We start from the raw sequence: 17,152 nt of genomic DNA on the forward strand, positions 1-17,152 counted from the left end.
ATAAAATGCAGCCTTGGTGAGCATAAAAGACTTTTCTTAAAAAAAAAAAAAAAAAAAAAAAAAACTTTATTTGTTTATTAATAATAATAATAATAATAATAATAATAATAATATTATTATTATTATTATTTATCACATAATCAAATAAATAAATACTCATATTAATTATCATTATTATTATTTATACATAAACACTATAAATATACATAATACATAAACTAAAATATTTTAAAAATATACATTGTTAAATAATATTTTTAATTTCCAACAACAACAACAATAATAATAATAAATATTATTCGTATTATCATTATTATTTATACATAAACACTATAAATATACAAAACACATAAACTATAAAATATTTTCAAATATATACATTATTACATACTTTTTTTAATTTGCAACAACAACGATGATAATAATAATAATGATAATAATATTAGTAATACCAATACATATTGTTATGATTATTGTTATTATTGTTGTTGTTGTTAATTATTATTATACATTTATATTAATTTACTATACTTTGTTGTCATTAATAATAATATTCATAATCATCATCATCATCATCGACAACAACAACAATGACAATAATAATAATAATAACAACAACAACAACAATAATAATAATAATAATAATAATAATAATAATAATAATAATAATAATAATAATAATAATAATAATATGAAATTCAATCCTGAGTCATAGGTCTTTATAATAATTACAAGTAACTGTTATAATAATAATAATAATAATAATATTATTATTATTATTATTATTATTATTATTGTTGTTGTTGTTGTTGTTGTTGTTGTTGTTGTTGTTTCCTCTAATGTCCACTGGTATAGATCAGGGAAAAAAAAAAATAAATAATAATATTGTTGTTGTTGTTATTGTTATTATTCTGGTATAGATCAGAGAAAAAATAATAATAATAATAATAATAATAATAATAATAATTTTAATAAATACTGTTAATAATGATAAATACTGTTGATGATAATAATAATAATAATAATAATAATAATAATAATAATAATAATAATAATAATAATAATAATGATAAATACTGTTGTTGATAATAATAATAATAATAATAATAGTAATAATAACAACAACAAACAAATAAATTAGTAGGTAGGTAGGTAGGTAAAGATTTGTGCACCAAAAAGTCATTTTTCATGATAAGTTTTCACCCTCTCTCTGACCATTTTAATCAAATAGGCCATTTTATCTGTATCTTTTTAAGACTCTTATGTAAATCTGTCTGAAGAAAGTTTTGGAAGTTCAAAAAAAGTCGTGTTTGCAGCTTGTTTTTTCTTCTCTTCACAGTGCAGTGAACCCTTTTCATCTTAAAAGATGAAAAGATGATCCCTATAATTGTTCATATGATGAATCTATTACATATTTCGAAAATTATGAAACTAGCTTCAGACGTAGCTTGAATACGTTTGATAATTTTCAATGTTTTTTTTTTATTATTTATGTGTAGTTGTGCATTGGACTTGACATAAACAATCCTTGTATCTCAGATTCAGTTGAAAACATTGTGCCGTTCCATCGACATCAATACAAGCTACAGATCAAGACTTTAACCTTTAAAACGCAATTTCCATCTTAAAGCAAAAAAAAAAAAGAGCCTGTTATTTCCTCATTTTAAGAGTGTTTGACAGAATTAAACCCACAACAAATCTGCAGTCGTTTGAAGTCAGTTCCATGCAAGATAACCGCAGACGGCTTAATGTAATAATGAGTTTCTGCTAAAAGGCAATTACTGTTTCTCCACATGATGAAGTGAGGATTGCGTTTTGTGACATTGTGGTGAAAGGAAACAAGAAAGGAGGCTTATATGGAAACCGCAGCCTAGTTTACGTCTAGAGCGTTGATGTATTGCAGCCGAGCATGTTTAACTGTTGAGACGCATATGAGCTACATCGTTCATGTCTAGAGAACGTGTGTATTTAGTTACGGCTGTAATAAATGAACATATGGAGGTATTCATCATCCTCACCTTGAGTTGAACCGCTCGTAAGATGTTCGCACGCATACGCCAGGCTTTTTAAAGCAACCCGAAGACCTCGCTCGGAAGGGAAGCTCGCGCATTTACATTTTATGTTCCATTTCAATCTTAGTCTTGGTTTGGTTTCAAAGTAAATAAAATCGGGGGTCTTGAAGAGGGGAGGTATGGATGTACGTGCTCCTTTGAGGCGAAAACTCAGGCCGCTTAGTTTCACCACAGACCGGTTTCGGATTGCTCTCTGCACACCTGTCATAACTGAGCATTCATAATTTACATTATCAGTCCGCGGGGCAGATATCAACTCACGCTCCTGGAGGTATTTGAATCTGGGACAGATCGAGAGAAAGAGCGAGGGGGAAACGTCTTCATGAGAATGGTTATATGAGACTCGTGTGTTTTTTGTCAGAAAAGTTTAGACAAACTAGCCTTGTGGGTTAAAGATAGCGTGAAAACTAGCATTGACCTCATTTACATTCTTAATAAATGTTTGTTGTCTTATTGTCCACGATATTGCACAATATTTGTCAAGGTTACGGTGAGGCAAAAGTACATTTTGAAACAGAAATTGGAATTTTATACAATGTTTATGTTCAATCTTTTGTTAAAATGTGTGTATTTTTTAGCTGGTAAACTGTCTAAACGTCATTTTACAGTCGTTTTAGTGTTTATGACATTGCTATGATAAAGTTTTAAAATCAGATGGATATTTATACAGAAGCAGTTAGTAAGTTTTTTTCCATGCTAAAATCATGTTAATGCTCTTCTTGTTTACGTTTTGCTATTATACTATTACATGAAATTTGTGAGTGTTTAAGACAGCCCTCATTCATTTCCACTGTAATCCATTGTTACAATGCATTACAATGTAACAGTGATTATATTCCATTGTAATCCATTTAATTTGTGATTGTGTGTAATTGTGAACATAAGTTTTAACTGAAAAAAATAATGTAAATGGTGATTATCTCCATTTACGTTAATTTTACTATTTAAATTTGTTTATTGTTTGAGCTGTTTAAAAGCTGTTTAAAACAAAGAAAAAAAGTAATTTAATGTTTCTGGTTTTGCTATGGCAATAAAAGTTATTCATTGTAATCCACTGTAATCCATTGTTACAGTGGATTACAATGTAACAATGATTACATTCCATTGTAATTGTGATTACATTGAAAGTAAATGTCAATGCCAATCTTGAACACCAATTTTTAACAGAAATATGTATAAATGTATTATTGATTGGCCCCTTTCATGTTCATTGTACTCCACTGTAAAAGTAATTACATTCTATTGTAATACATTTTAATACATCGCAACAATGATTACATTCCATTGTAATCTATTGTAATAATGATTACATTTCAGTGTAATCCATTGTAATAATGATTACATTCCGTTGTAATCCACTGTAATTGTGATTACACTGAAAGTGAATGGGGCCAATCTTGAACAAATTTTAATGGAAATATGTATAAATGTATTATAAATGTACTTTCATTTCCATTGTAACAATGGTTACATTCCATTGTAATCCATTGTAATAATCATTACATTGCATTGTAATCCAGTGTAATGATTACATTCCATTGTAATCTATTGTAATCCATTGTAATGATGATTACATTCCATTGTAATCCATTGTAATAATGATTACATTCTATTGTAATCCATTAAGAGCCATTGTAATAATCATTACATTGCATTGTAATCCAGTGTAAGACATTGTAATAATGATTACATTGCATTGTAATCCATTGTAATCCATTGTAATAATGGTTACATTCCATTGTAATCCATTGTAGTAATGATTACATTCCAATGTAATCCATTGTAATAATGATTACATTCTGTTGTAATCCATCGTAATTGTGATTACACTGAAAGTGAATGGGGCCAATCTTGAACAAATTTTAACGGAAATATGTATAAATGTATTATTGATTGGCCCCTTTCATTTCCATTGTAACAATGATTACATTCCATTGTAATCCATTGTAATAATGATTACATTCCATTGTAATCCATTGTAATAATGATTACATTGCATTGCAATTCATTGTAATCCATTGTAATAATGATTACATTGCATTGCAATTCATTGTAATCCATTGTAGTAATGATTACATTACATTGTAATCTATTGTAATCCATTGTAATAATGATTACATTGCATTGTAATCAATTGTAATAATGATTACATTGCATTGCAATCCATTGTAATCCATTGTAATAATGGTTACATTCCATTGTAATCCATTGTAGTAATGATTACATTACATTGTAATCTATTGTAATCCCTTGTAATAATGATTACATTGCATTGTAATCCATTGTAATCCATTGTAATAATGGTTACATTCCATTGTAATCCATTGTAGTAATGATTACATTCCGTTGTAATGCATTGCAATTGTGATTATATTGAAAGTGAATGGGGCCAATCTTGAACAAATTTTAACGGAAATATGTATAAATGTATTATTGATTGCCCCCTTTCATTTCCATTGTAATAATGATTACATTAACGGAAATATGTATAAATGTCCATCCATTGTAATAATGATTACATTCCATTATAATCCATTGTAATCCATTGTAATAATGATTACATTCCATTGTAATCCATTGTAGTAATGATTACATTACATTGTAATCCATTGTAATCCATTGCAATAATGATTACATGTAATAATGATTATATTTAAGTTGTCTAAAATGTCATTTTTTAGGTAATTTTAGGTGGTTGCTAGGTTGTTGCAGGTGGTTGCTAACTGCTTTAAGTCATAAGAGCACATCCTTCTGTATCTACTGCCTCTTTTACTCCAATATGGTGCTAGTTTTTGGCCAGGCGGCCATTTTCAAACTATTTTGAGCATTGTACAGAAATTTAAAAAATGAAAACGTACCTTTAATAGTACAACAACAACCAAAACTACAGCTTTTTACATTATTCCTCACGAAAGGCTGCATATTACTAATATGCACCCAGATAGCACACATACATCTGCAAGATGTCTGTTAAAGATCACTAGATATGGAAAGCATCTTCTGTGTACAAACATCTGACAGACGGCTGTAAGATGTCAGCTTTACATACATTCTAAATCATAAACATCTTAAAGATATCTAATAGACGTCTGTTTGACATTTGATAGGAAACGTCCTATAGACGTATTGCAGATGAGCAAACACTAAAAAATACGTCTTGCAGATGTAAATGCAGACGTCAAATAGACGTCTTGCAGATGTACATGTGCTATCAGGGCATCTTTAATAAGATACAAATATGTACCATTACGTGTACTTCCTCAGTGACAGGCTAAAGGTACAATTTTTGTACATATTTTCGGAAAGAAAAGAGGTCCAGGATGGAAAAAAAATGCTATCGCATAGATGCTTTCTGGTCTGGAATCAAGAACCGATTACGTACAAGAAGGTGGGAAAATGTTTCATCAACAGGTATGGCTCAAGTATTGTAGCTAGTTAGCATGTTAACATGGAGTATGGCGTAGCTCTTAACTAATAGTCTGAGGAGAAAACTCTACTAGTAGCTCTTTACTTGTGATTGTCTTCTATGGAGATCCAAGAAAAACTTCCCTTACAAAAATTAACCATGATTTTATTATAGTAAATCTGTAACCATGTTTTTACCCTTTGCATAACCAGAGTTAAAAATACCATGGTTAAACTGTGGTTAGTGTAGCAAAACCATGGTTGATTTGTGACAGCTATAACATTTTTGGTTTCAAATGTTTCATCAACAGGTAGGGTTTTTAGAATAACAACAACAACAGTTCAGATATTAGCAAGCTAGCTTTTCCTGTTAGCGCTATGCTAAGATACATAAAACATAAAACAAATGTTTTATTTGACTTTTTAGCTTTGGTAATGTAGCCTGAAACATTATGTGGCATCTAATAGTCTGAGGAGAAAACTCTACTAGTAGCACTTTACTTGCAGTTTTCTGCTATTAAGATCCAAGAGAAACTTGACAGCTCTAACATTTTTGCTTTCACTTAGAAACGTCACGTTACAGACGTTGAATGAATTGTGATGCCATTTCATGTTGTGTTTAACTGTGTTCAGCCCAATTGAAATGTGGGTTGCTGCGTCGATAAACCTGAGTAAACAGTCTTGCAGGTATTTGACATCAACTTAAGTGGCTAACTAACCTTGACGAAGTGTTTTTAGATTCTCTTTTATTTGCTTCAGAGGGGGGAAAAAACAAAAAAACTAGCGAGCAGCATTGGGACCACTGCCTTGGATCACTGTGTGTTATTTTGAAACTCTTTCTTGGCTATTTTTCTTGGTTGTGTGGGGATTTGTTTTGTCATTGAGGAATGGAGCTTGCCTTCAGGTGACCACGGCTATTCACTAGAGACTAAAGAATAGAGAATAAAGAGATTTCGGCTGTGCGTATGCGTGTGTGTTTCAGCACGATCGCTTATCTTCACGTTTCCCCACTGTTTTGGTCTTTCTCACACAGATTATATTTAGATCATTGGGGCCTGATAAGGACTTATATCTTTTTTTATTATTATTCAGACAGCGTCTGCTGGTGTCAGACTGACTGACTGTAGACGTGTGAAATGAATAACTTAACAAAGACGGCATAGAGCGGTGCACAAGATAACAGAATTGAGACAAAAAGAGAGTCACACATTTAATTAACTTCCCTGAAAACACACAGGAAAGAACACGATGCCGTGCACATTTCACGGCGAAGATTTTCTTGATCTGTCGCATGTATTCTCCTTTGTCTCACATCAGAAGAGCGTACAGTTTTGTGTACAAAATCACTCCCTGACATCACACACTAGTATTCCACTACAATTTAGAAAATGATTAATCACAGATGGCTAACTGTTAGCATCCCATTCAGCATGTGTTCAAAAACACAGTGTATTATCATAATATCCTGTTCTAATCAGTTTTTTTTTCAGCTAGTAGGCTTAGTACTCTAGTACGGTTATGAAAAACACTGATCACACCCTGAAGAAAGCTAACTCTTAGCATTTCCATTCAGTATCCATTCAGAAACATAGATTGATATCATAATATCCTCTTCTAGCTAATCAAATTTTTTTGTTCTTTACCCAATTAGCACTATAAGCTATTAGGCTAATAGGCTTATCGCACTTTCGTGCCTCCCATTAGCCCACAACACATGCTAGTAAAAAGACCAATTGTATCCAGAAAAATGCTAACTGTTACCATTTCCATTCAGTATCTGTTCAAAAACATAGCTTGTTATCATAACATATCCTGTTATAGCTAATCGTTTTTTTTCTTATCAAGTTAATGTTTTGCTAAGCTAATAGGCTTCAGTAGGGTTAATAAACGGACTAATCGCATCCTGAAGAAAGCTAACTGTTAGCATTTCCATTCAGTATCTGTTCAAAAACATAGTTTATCATATCCTGTTTTAGCTAATCACAAATGTTTTTTTTTTTTTTTTTTTAATCCAGTAAGCACTAATTGCAATCCTGAAGAAAGCTAAAAAAACATAGCTTGTACTAGCTAAAAACATATTCTGTATCGTTTTTTTTGTTTTCTTATCAAGTTAGCATTTTGCTAAGCTAGTAGGCTTAGTATTCCAGTAAGGTTAAGAAAAAGACTAATCCTGAAGAAAGCTATCTGTTAGCATTTCCATTTAGTACCTGTTAAAAAAACATAGCTTGTTATCATATCCTGTTCTAGCTAATCAAAAATGTTGTTTTTTAATCCAGTAAGCACTAATTGCAATCCTGAAGAAAGCAAACTGTTAGCATTTACATTCAGTATCTGTTCAAAAACATAGCTTCTTATCATAACATATCCTGTTCTAGCTAATCGTTTTTTTTCCTTATCAAGTTACTGTTTTGCTAAGCTAGTTGGTTTAGTACTTCAGTAGGGTGAAGAAAAAGACTATTCACATCCTTAAGAAAGCTGTTAGCTTGCTATCTCAAGGCTTATCACACTTTTGTGCCTCCCTCAAGCCCACAACACAACACATGCTAGTAAAAAGACCAGTTGTGTCCTATAGAAAGCTAACGGTTAGCATTTCCACTCAGTACCTGTTCAAAAACATAGCTTGTTATCATAATATCCTGTTTTAGTTAAAAATAAAAAATTCTTATCAAGTTAGCATTTTGCTAAGCTAGTAGGCTTAGGGTTAATAAAAAGACTAATCACATCCTGACGAAAGATAACTGTTAGCATTTCCATTTAGTACCTGTTCAAACCCTGGTGAAAAAAACAGCATATGCTGGTGGCTATGTTTTGATGCTGGTATGCTGGTTAGGTATGTTTTGATGCTGGTTTATGCTGGTCCTTTGCTGGTCATGTTACTGGTCAAGGACCAGCATAAACCAGCAAAGAACCAGCATAAACCAGCTAAGAACCAGCATAGACCAGCAAAGGACCAGCTTAAACCAGCACCAAAACATACCTAACCAGCATCCCAGCATCAAAACATACCTACCAGCATATGCTGTTTTTTTTCACCAGGGAAGATCATAATATCCTGTTCTAGCTAATCACATTTTGTAACAAGTAAGTGTTATGCTAAGCTAGTAGGCTTGGTACTCCAGTATGGTTAAGGATAAGGCTAATCGCATCCAGTAGGCATTTCCATTCAGTACATGTTCAAGAACATAGCTTCCCTGGTGAAAAAAACAGCATATGCTGGTAGCTATGTTTTGATGCTGGTTTAAGCTGGTGCTTTACCCAGTTAGCACTAAAGCTAGTAGACCAAGCAGTTAGCTTGCTATTTAAAGGCTTATCACACATTCATGCCTTCCTCAGGCTCACAGCGCAAAACATGCTAGTACTGCACTATGCTTAACAATAGACCAACTGTATCCTGAAAAACGCTAATGGTTAACATTCCATTCTGTGCTTGTTCAAAAACATAGCTTGTTTTTAAGTGCCCATTCAAGATGGTTACAAGAACCCGATGAGGACGACAAGCATGCAGATGAGCTTCCCTGAGACGGTTTCTGACAGTTTGTGCAGAAATTCTTTGGTTATGCAAACCGATTGTTGCAGCAGCTGTCCAGGTGGCCGGCCTCAGATGATCTTGGATGTGAAGATGCTGGATGTGGAGGTCATGGGCTGGTGTGGTTACACGTGGTCTGCGGTTGTGAGGCCGGTTGGATGTACTGCCAAATTCTCTGAAGCGCCTTTGGAGACGGCTTATGGTAGAGAAATGGACATTCAATTCAAGGGCTACAGCTCTGATGGACATTCTTGCAGTCAGCATGCCAACTGCGCACTCCCTCAAAACTTGCGACATCTGTGGCATTGTGCTGTGTGATAAAACTGCACATTTCAGAGCACTGGTGCTCAACCCTGGTCCTGGAGATCGACTTTCCTGCAGAGTTCAGCTCTAACCCTGACCAAACACACCTGAACCAGCTAATTAGGAGCCCTTGATAATTACAGACAGGTGAGCTTGATTAGGGTTGGAACTAAACTCTGCAGGAAAGTCAATCTCCAGGAACAGGGTTGGGCACCCCTGTTTTAGAGTGTCCTTTTCATTGTGGCCAGCCTAAAGCACACCTGTGCAATAACCATGCTGTCTAATCAGCATCTTGATATGCCACACCGGTGAGGTGGATGGATTATCTCGGCAAAGGAGAAGTGCTCACTAACACAGATTTAGACAGATTTGTGAACAATATTTGAAAGAAACGGGCCTTTCGTGTACATAGAAAAAGTCTTAGGTCTTTGAGTTCAGCTCATGAAAAATGGGGGCAAAAACAAAACATTGCATTTATATTTTTGGTCAGTGTATAATATATTGTTCTGGCTAATTAAACGTTTAAAGGTTAATCAAACTTCCTCGCGCCTTTGACTCTACGATATATCAAACACTAATACTACATTACGCCAATAGAAAGCAGTTAGCGCTATGCTAAGCTAGTAGGATAAGATGTTAGCTTGCTATCTGGCACTAAAAACACAAAGAAAAGAAAATGTTTAGAGGGGTCATCGGATGCTAAGTTCACTTTTACATGTTGTTTGAACATTAATGTGTGTTGGCAGTGCATGTACAAATCTACCCTATAATGATAAAAATCCATGCAGTGGTTTTTAATGAATCTGTAAAAATAATATTCCCTTTTTCAAATCGAGCCATTCTCAAATGCCTGTCGTTCTGGCGTCACACCGACAGAGGCCGCTCCCACCATAGTTGATTGACATGAGTGTTTTACCTCAGATCAGCTGTAACAGTCCGCCCTCTTTGTTTCGATGCTGGAGCAGGGATGTAAGTTAGACGAGAATATCTCCTATTGAGCGATTGAGGTGTTGTGTTGCTGGATGTAATAATGAACATAGTGGTCGTAATTTACTGCTGACATCTGAGCCGCTGAAGATGCAGTTGATTACGTTTGTTTGTGAAGGGAAAGCACCTCCCGATCAACATATATCCGTCTATGTTTGCGCAAATCATTCATGATCCAGCTTCACTTACAGCAGAAGTGAATTTAGGGTTTTTTTATGAATCTTTGCGATCGCCTTTCCTAATATTGTGCTAGTTAGCAAGTTTGGCGGCTAAATGCGGCTAAAGTAAACAGGCTCATCTCTCCACAGAGAGAAGAGAGGGGCGGGGCGAGCAGAGTTCATTTGCATTTAAAGCAGCCTCGACCAGAATGAGATGATTTTTGCAGAGCTGATTTTGGCAAGGTAAAAAGGGTGTTGTTTTACACAACCATTGAGAATTTTTAACCAAAGTATATTATAGACTTTTCATTAAGACCCTAAAGAACCATATCAACTTGTGGAAAATGGGCATCCGATGACCCCTTTAAAAATATTTACTTCAGTAAAGTAGTATGAGCTTATTGGATCAAACTAGCCACACTTTTGACTTGTTGTCCTGAGCTTCAATTACACATGCATTTGTGTGTTGATGTTGCACCGTGGACTGTCTTTTTCTATAAAATCACAGCCCAGGCAAAAGGTCTTGTTGAATTTACAGAGCAATCATTTAGTCATCTGTGTCTAGAGATTGAGGTTGCACATTACCGAACATGAGCGATGGGCTTTCTGCCCTCTGGGCTTGAGAAGCTGCCTTATTTTACACATCCACATTTATAGCACAAAGGAAATGCTAAAGCTCATAAACTTTATATCTTTATGTGACAGGAAGGACTGTAACCTTGAAAATGTGCTGAGTGTCCCTCCTGCACCTTTTTTTTTCTTCCCCCTTGCTCTCCACAGCTTGTTCTCCACAGTCTTTTCACAGTTCCCTTCAACAAAAGCTTTTGAGTCTGCTTTCAAACCAGCACTGCATAGTATTGTTTTTATTGCATGCAGAGGGTTCTGACCACTAAATCCCATGTGGCAAAAAGATACATTTTTGAAAAAAACAGACAAAAAATTACCAAAATATATATATATATATATATATATATATATATAATATGTATGATATTATTTTTTACTGTTGTATATGAATATTTTAATATCTTTTTATCATTTTTTATTTTATTAATTACATGTAAAAGTAATTTTATGAGTAATAAATAATTAAAATGTATAATTTTACATGGTATTTTTGCTCAGTATACATTTAGCAGCATGTTAGAATTCTGTTTAGGCCAAAGCCTAAATTAAACGTGCTCTAAAAAACAGCATAGTAGAACAGATGCACCATTTCTCTTTCATCTCCCGAGGAAAGAAAGTGATAGATTTTCTCCCTCGCTTGTGGCCTGTTAACATATTAATAATGTTAGCTGGTGTTGCTCTTGTATACAGTATGTATGTTTCTGGAAGCTTGTGTGTAGCCCGCCTCAGCCGTTTCCTCTCGCTGTCTCCAAATTCCCACTACTGAATGTTTATCAAAGCCTACAAATGATAAAACAAACCTCAGAACATGTGACAGTCTTGACAGCCTTTGATGCCGGAATCGGAGTTTGTACTTCAATTCCGATGGAAAAAGAGGTCTTGAGTGAGAACCCTCGCTGTGTGCCGTAGTGAAGGCCAAGACAGCAATCAGGAATCTTGGGAAGTTCAAAGGCAAAACGCAGCGTAGAACATCTGACTAGCTTGAAATTGGCACTTGAATTCCTTGACAAATCCACTACAGAAAGACATGGTAAGTTGTTTTTATGGGCAGGTATTTTTAGTAAATCACCTCACTTCATAGCTGTTTTGTCAGGAACACATGCTACATTGCATTAAAATCAAAGTCAAGAATTTTCAACTTGGAAAAATGTGATGCTTACACTTACAACTTGGAAATCATGTGGACCACGTAAATTTTCACTTTGTTAATAACTGTAAACGTATCGAACATACGCTAGCACCGCATAGTGTTGATTATTCTTATTGATTTTCAACTTCATTGACGGTCAAACAACTGTACAACAAATTTTTTATTTTTTTTTCTGTTGATATTCGTACAACTGCTTAATAAATGTTAGCATTATAGCATCTTTTAAAGTCAGAAGTTTAGTTGCATTCAAATATTGATCAGGTTGTTGATTGTGGCCTGTGGAATGTTGGCAACATGGGGCCGTGCATTATCATGCTGCAACATGAGGTGATGGTCGTGGATGAATGGCACAACAATGGGCCTCAGGATCTCGTCACGGTATCTCTGTGCATTCAAAATGCCGTCAATAAAATGCACCTGTGTTCATTGTCCATAACATATGCCTGCCCATACCATAACCCCACCGCCACCATGGGCCACTCGATCCACAGTGTTGACATCAGCAAACCGCTCACCCACACAACACCATACACGCTGTCTCCCATCTGCCCTGTACAGTTAAAACTGGGATTCATCCGCGAAGAGAACACTTCTCCAAAATTCTTTGGTTATGCAAACTGATTGTTGTCCGGGTGGCTGGTCTCAGACAATGTTGGAGGTGAAGATGCTGCATGTGGAGGTCCTGGGCTGGTGTGGTTACACGTGGTCTGCGGCTGTGAGGCATGTTAGAGTGTCCTTTTATTGTGGCCAGCCTAAGACACACCTGTGCAATAGTCATGCTGTCTAATCAGCATCTTGATATGCCACACCTGTGAGGTGGATGGATTATTTCGGCAAAGGAGAAGTGCTCACTAACACAGATTTAGACAGATTTGTGAACAATATTTGAGAGAAACAGGCCTTTTGTGTACATAGAAAAAGTCTTAGATCTTTAACTTAGTTGCATTCAAATATTTTTAGCACATGTGAAACTATTTCTCTGTTTATATTTGCAGTTGTTTACATTGGAAAGCATCTTTTACATTTACATCTCACAATTCTGACTTAACTCGCAATTGCGTGTTATGAAGTCAGAATTGTGAAATATAAACAAGCGATTCTGAGAAAAAAGTCACAATTATGAGATATAATCTCACAATTCTTAAAAAAGTTACACTGCAAGATATAAAATCGCAATTATGAGAAAAAATTCAAAATTGTGAGTTTATAAAATTCTGACATAACTTGCGAATGCGTTATAAAGTCAGAATTGTAAGATAAACGCAATTCTGAGAAAAAAGTCACAATTACGATATACATTCACAATTCTTAGAGAAAAAGTCACAGTTGTGAGATATAAACTCGCAATTCTGAGAAAAAAGTCTATTTATTTATATATCTAATTTATTTCTCAGAATTGCGACTTTATATCTCACAATTCTGACTTAACTCGCAGTTGCATGTTATAAAGTCAGTATTGTGAGATATAAACACAATTCTGAGACAAAAAACTCACAATTGTGAGATACTGTATAAATTTACAAATCTGAGAGAAAAAGTCACGATTGCGAGAAACTCGCATTTCTAAAGAAAAGTCAGAATTGTGAGTTTATATCTTGCAATTTTGACAATTTCTTAGAATTGTGACTTTATTTTCTCAGAATTTCTCAGAGTTTTTATCTCACAATTCTGACTTAACTTGCAACTGCATGTTATAAAGTTAGAATTGTAAGATATAAACGCGCAATTCTGAGAAAAAAAGTCACAATTGTGAGATAAATTCTAAAAAAAAAAAAGTCGGAATTGCGAGTTTATATCTCGCAGTTGAAAACTTGTATCATGCAATTTTGACTTCATTTCTCAGAATTGCGAGATGTAAACAATATATATATATATATATATATATATGTATAAAATACTACACTAAGGGCCTGTCCACATGTAATGCATAAAAAAAAATTGTATCGTATCAGTGTTTCGTCCAGATCGAAACGCCGTTTTGGGAGCCTTGAAACCACTATTTTGTATTTATTTATTTATTTATTTTTTTTTTTTTACATATGTTGATCGTACATCTTAACTAACACATTCTAACATCATTTACACTCAAATTTGGTCACTAACAAACTTTTTTTTTGTTATAAATCAGTGTTAGCTAATGGTACAGCTGATAATGTTTTACTCTGTGCATCTTCCAAATTCAAGAAATTGAACATTTTTATCATCTGAGATATCAAGCAATATCACATATATGGAACAAATGATCCAATTAATTACCAAAATTTCAGCAGTTATCGGGGGCTTGATTTGTGGAATAGAATGTTTAGTGTGAATAGCTTGTAAACTATTCTCACATAAATTGTTGTGTTCGCTTCAATTTGTCAGTTTACGTAAGAATGGTTTTGTGAACGATATGCCCAGATATTCATTCTAATGTTTCGAGGATACTGCCAAATTGCTTAATTCATGACTTAGCATTCCCATTTGTACTCAGATAAAACTTCCGCTTCACCTCAATAACGCTGGACAGCCTTGAACATCTCTTTCTCCTTTTGCTTCTCTCTGTTACATTCCATCATTAACATTCTTGGCTCTTCAGGAGCGTTGAATGCACCATGAATCTCCTGCGGCATTTTGTTCCACACCAAAACAGTCAAAAAACATTGGAAGATGTGACCATGGTTTCTTTAAAGGTATTGCTTTACATCTCCTGAGCATTCATAGATTGGCGCGTACTACATACTACAGGTGCTAGGCAGGGAACCGTCTTTGTGTTGCACCCCTGAACGTCCCTGTGGTAATAATACACTAGCCTCACTTTCCCCATTTGCATTGTCAGTCCCTAATGAATATACGGAATTGAATAAAGCAGCCCACACAGTGAGTAGACTAAAAAACCCTGAAACACACACAGCAACTGCAAACAAAAGAGTCTACACCTCATGGTTTCTTTTATATAATGGCAACTCGCACGGTAAACAAAGCTTTGGGATAACAAGAACGCTGTCAGATGCTTAAAAGGTAAATTTATCTTGGGAATAACAGTTTTTCTTTGTTCTTTTTACAGCTTGTTGTGAAATATAATTACTCTACTTATGCTTGTGCCTGATTAGGTTAACCGTCAGAAGGTTTTTATGTGCACCCAAAAAAATGATGCATATACAACTGATATCATACATCTGTGCAAGATTGTTAATTGGTAATTAAGATATTTTTTTTTTTTTTTTTTTTTTTTTTTTTTTTTGTATGTAACTGGATTTTAAGTCTATTTTCGCCAACTGAAGTGATGAGGGAAATTTAAAATCACATAATATATATATATATATATATAATACAAAATAAAAGTTTGAATTTGCCTAATATGTGTGTGTACTGTGTAATCATTATGTATATGTAAATACACAAATTAAAGTATATATTTAAGAGAAATATGTTATTTATGTGCAAAATATTTTTTTTATATATAATATAAATTCTATAAAAAATTATAATAAATACTTATACTTGTAAATATTTATAGAATTTTTCTTGTGATTTCAAATTTTGTCGTTATCTTGACATAACAAAAGCTGCGAGTTTGTTGAGATCTCTTCCTAATTTTCTGGTGATTTGACCATAACCAAAGTTATATTTGTGAGATTTTAAAAAATATGTGTTCTTATGATTGACACAATAACAGTTTTCTCATGATTTCAGCTTAATTTCTTATCTTGACATGTTAAAAGTTGTTTCACAATAAACGTTGTTTAGATCTCTACTTAATTTTCTTAATTGTTTAACAAGATTCAGAAGAATTTCTTTTGATCTCAACAAAAAATGTTACATTTTTGTGACCGACACAATATTTTTTTTGTGATTTCAACTTAATTTTCTCATTATCTTGACATAACAAAAGCTGTTTTCCTCATTTTTACTTATATATTTAACTTTGATCTAGACAAAACCAAAGTTTCTTGTGCTCTTAGTTTTCTCATTCTCTTGACATAACAAAAGCTGTTCTTTTTTTAGATCTCTAACTTTTGGTGAAATTTGTGTTCTCATGATTTCAGCTTTCACTTGATGTCAACATCAACATTTTCTTGTGATTTCAACTTAATGCTCTTATTATCTAGACATAACAAAAGCTGTTTTCCTAATATTTACTTTATTTTCCGTTGATCTTGACAAAACAAGTTTCTTGTGGTCTTAATTTTCTCATTATCTTGATGTAACAAAAGCTGTTTTTTATTATTATTTTAGATCTCTAACTTTTGGCGAAATTTGTGTTCACAGGATTTCAGCTTTCTTTTAATGTCAACATCAACATTTTCTTGTGATTTCAAAGTAATTCTCTCATTATCTGGACATAACAAAAGCTGTTTTCCTAATATTTACTTAATTTTCTTTTGATCTTGACAAAACAGAAGTTTCTTGTGAACCTAACTTAAAGGGGTCCTATTACGCTCACACACTGACTAAAATTCAAAAAGTGAAAAAGCATAATAGCACTAATAGCATTAATTTTCTCATTATCTTGACATAACAAAAGAGGTTTTTTTTTGTTTTGTTTTGTTTTTTTTAGATCTGTAACTTTTTGTGAAATTTGTATTCACAAGATTTCAGCTTTCTGTCAACATCAACATTTACTTGTGATTTCAACTTAATGCTTTCATTATCTAAACATAACAAAAGCTGTTTTCCTAATATTTACGTTATATTTTTCTTTGATCTTGACATAATAGTTTATTGTGATCTTAACATAATTTTCTCATTATCTTGACATAACAAAAGCTCATTTATTATTTTTTATTATTATTTTAGATCTCTTACTTTTGGTGAAGATCGTGTTCTTGTGATTTTAGCTTTCTTTTGATGTTAACATCAACATTTTCTTGTTATTTCAACATAACACTCATTATCTAAACAAAAGCTGTTTTCGTAATATTTACTTAATTTTCCTTTGATC

At 33.4% G+C, this 17,152-nt stretch overlaps 1 protein-coding gene across 1 annotated transcript in view; it reads left to right on the forward strand.

Moving 5' to 3' along the window:
- The window catches only part of lrp1ba (low density lipoprotein receptor-related protein 1Ba), a 387,570-nt gene that overhangs the window by 65,471 nt on the left and 304,947 nt on the right, over positions 1–17,152 (forward strand). The gene's annotated exons all lie outside the window — the stretch shown is intronic.

Source organism: Labeo rohita, chromosome 22 (genome assembly GCF_022985175.1).
Source record: "Labeo rohita strain BAU-BD-2019 chromosome 22, IGBB_LRoh.1.0, whole genome shotgun sequence".
Taxonomy (NCBI): Eukaryota; Metazoa; Chordata; class Actinopteri; order Cypriniformes; family Cyprinidae; genus Labeo; species Labeo rohita.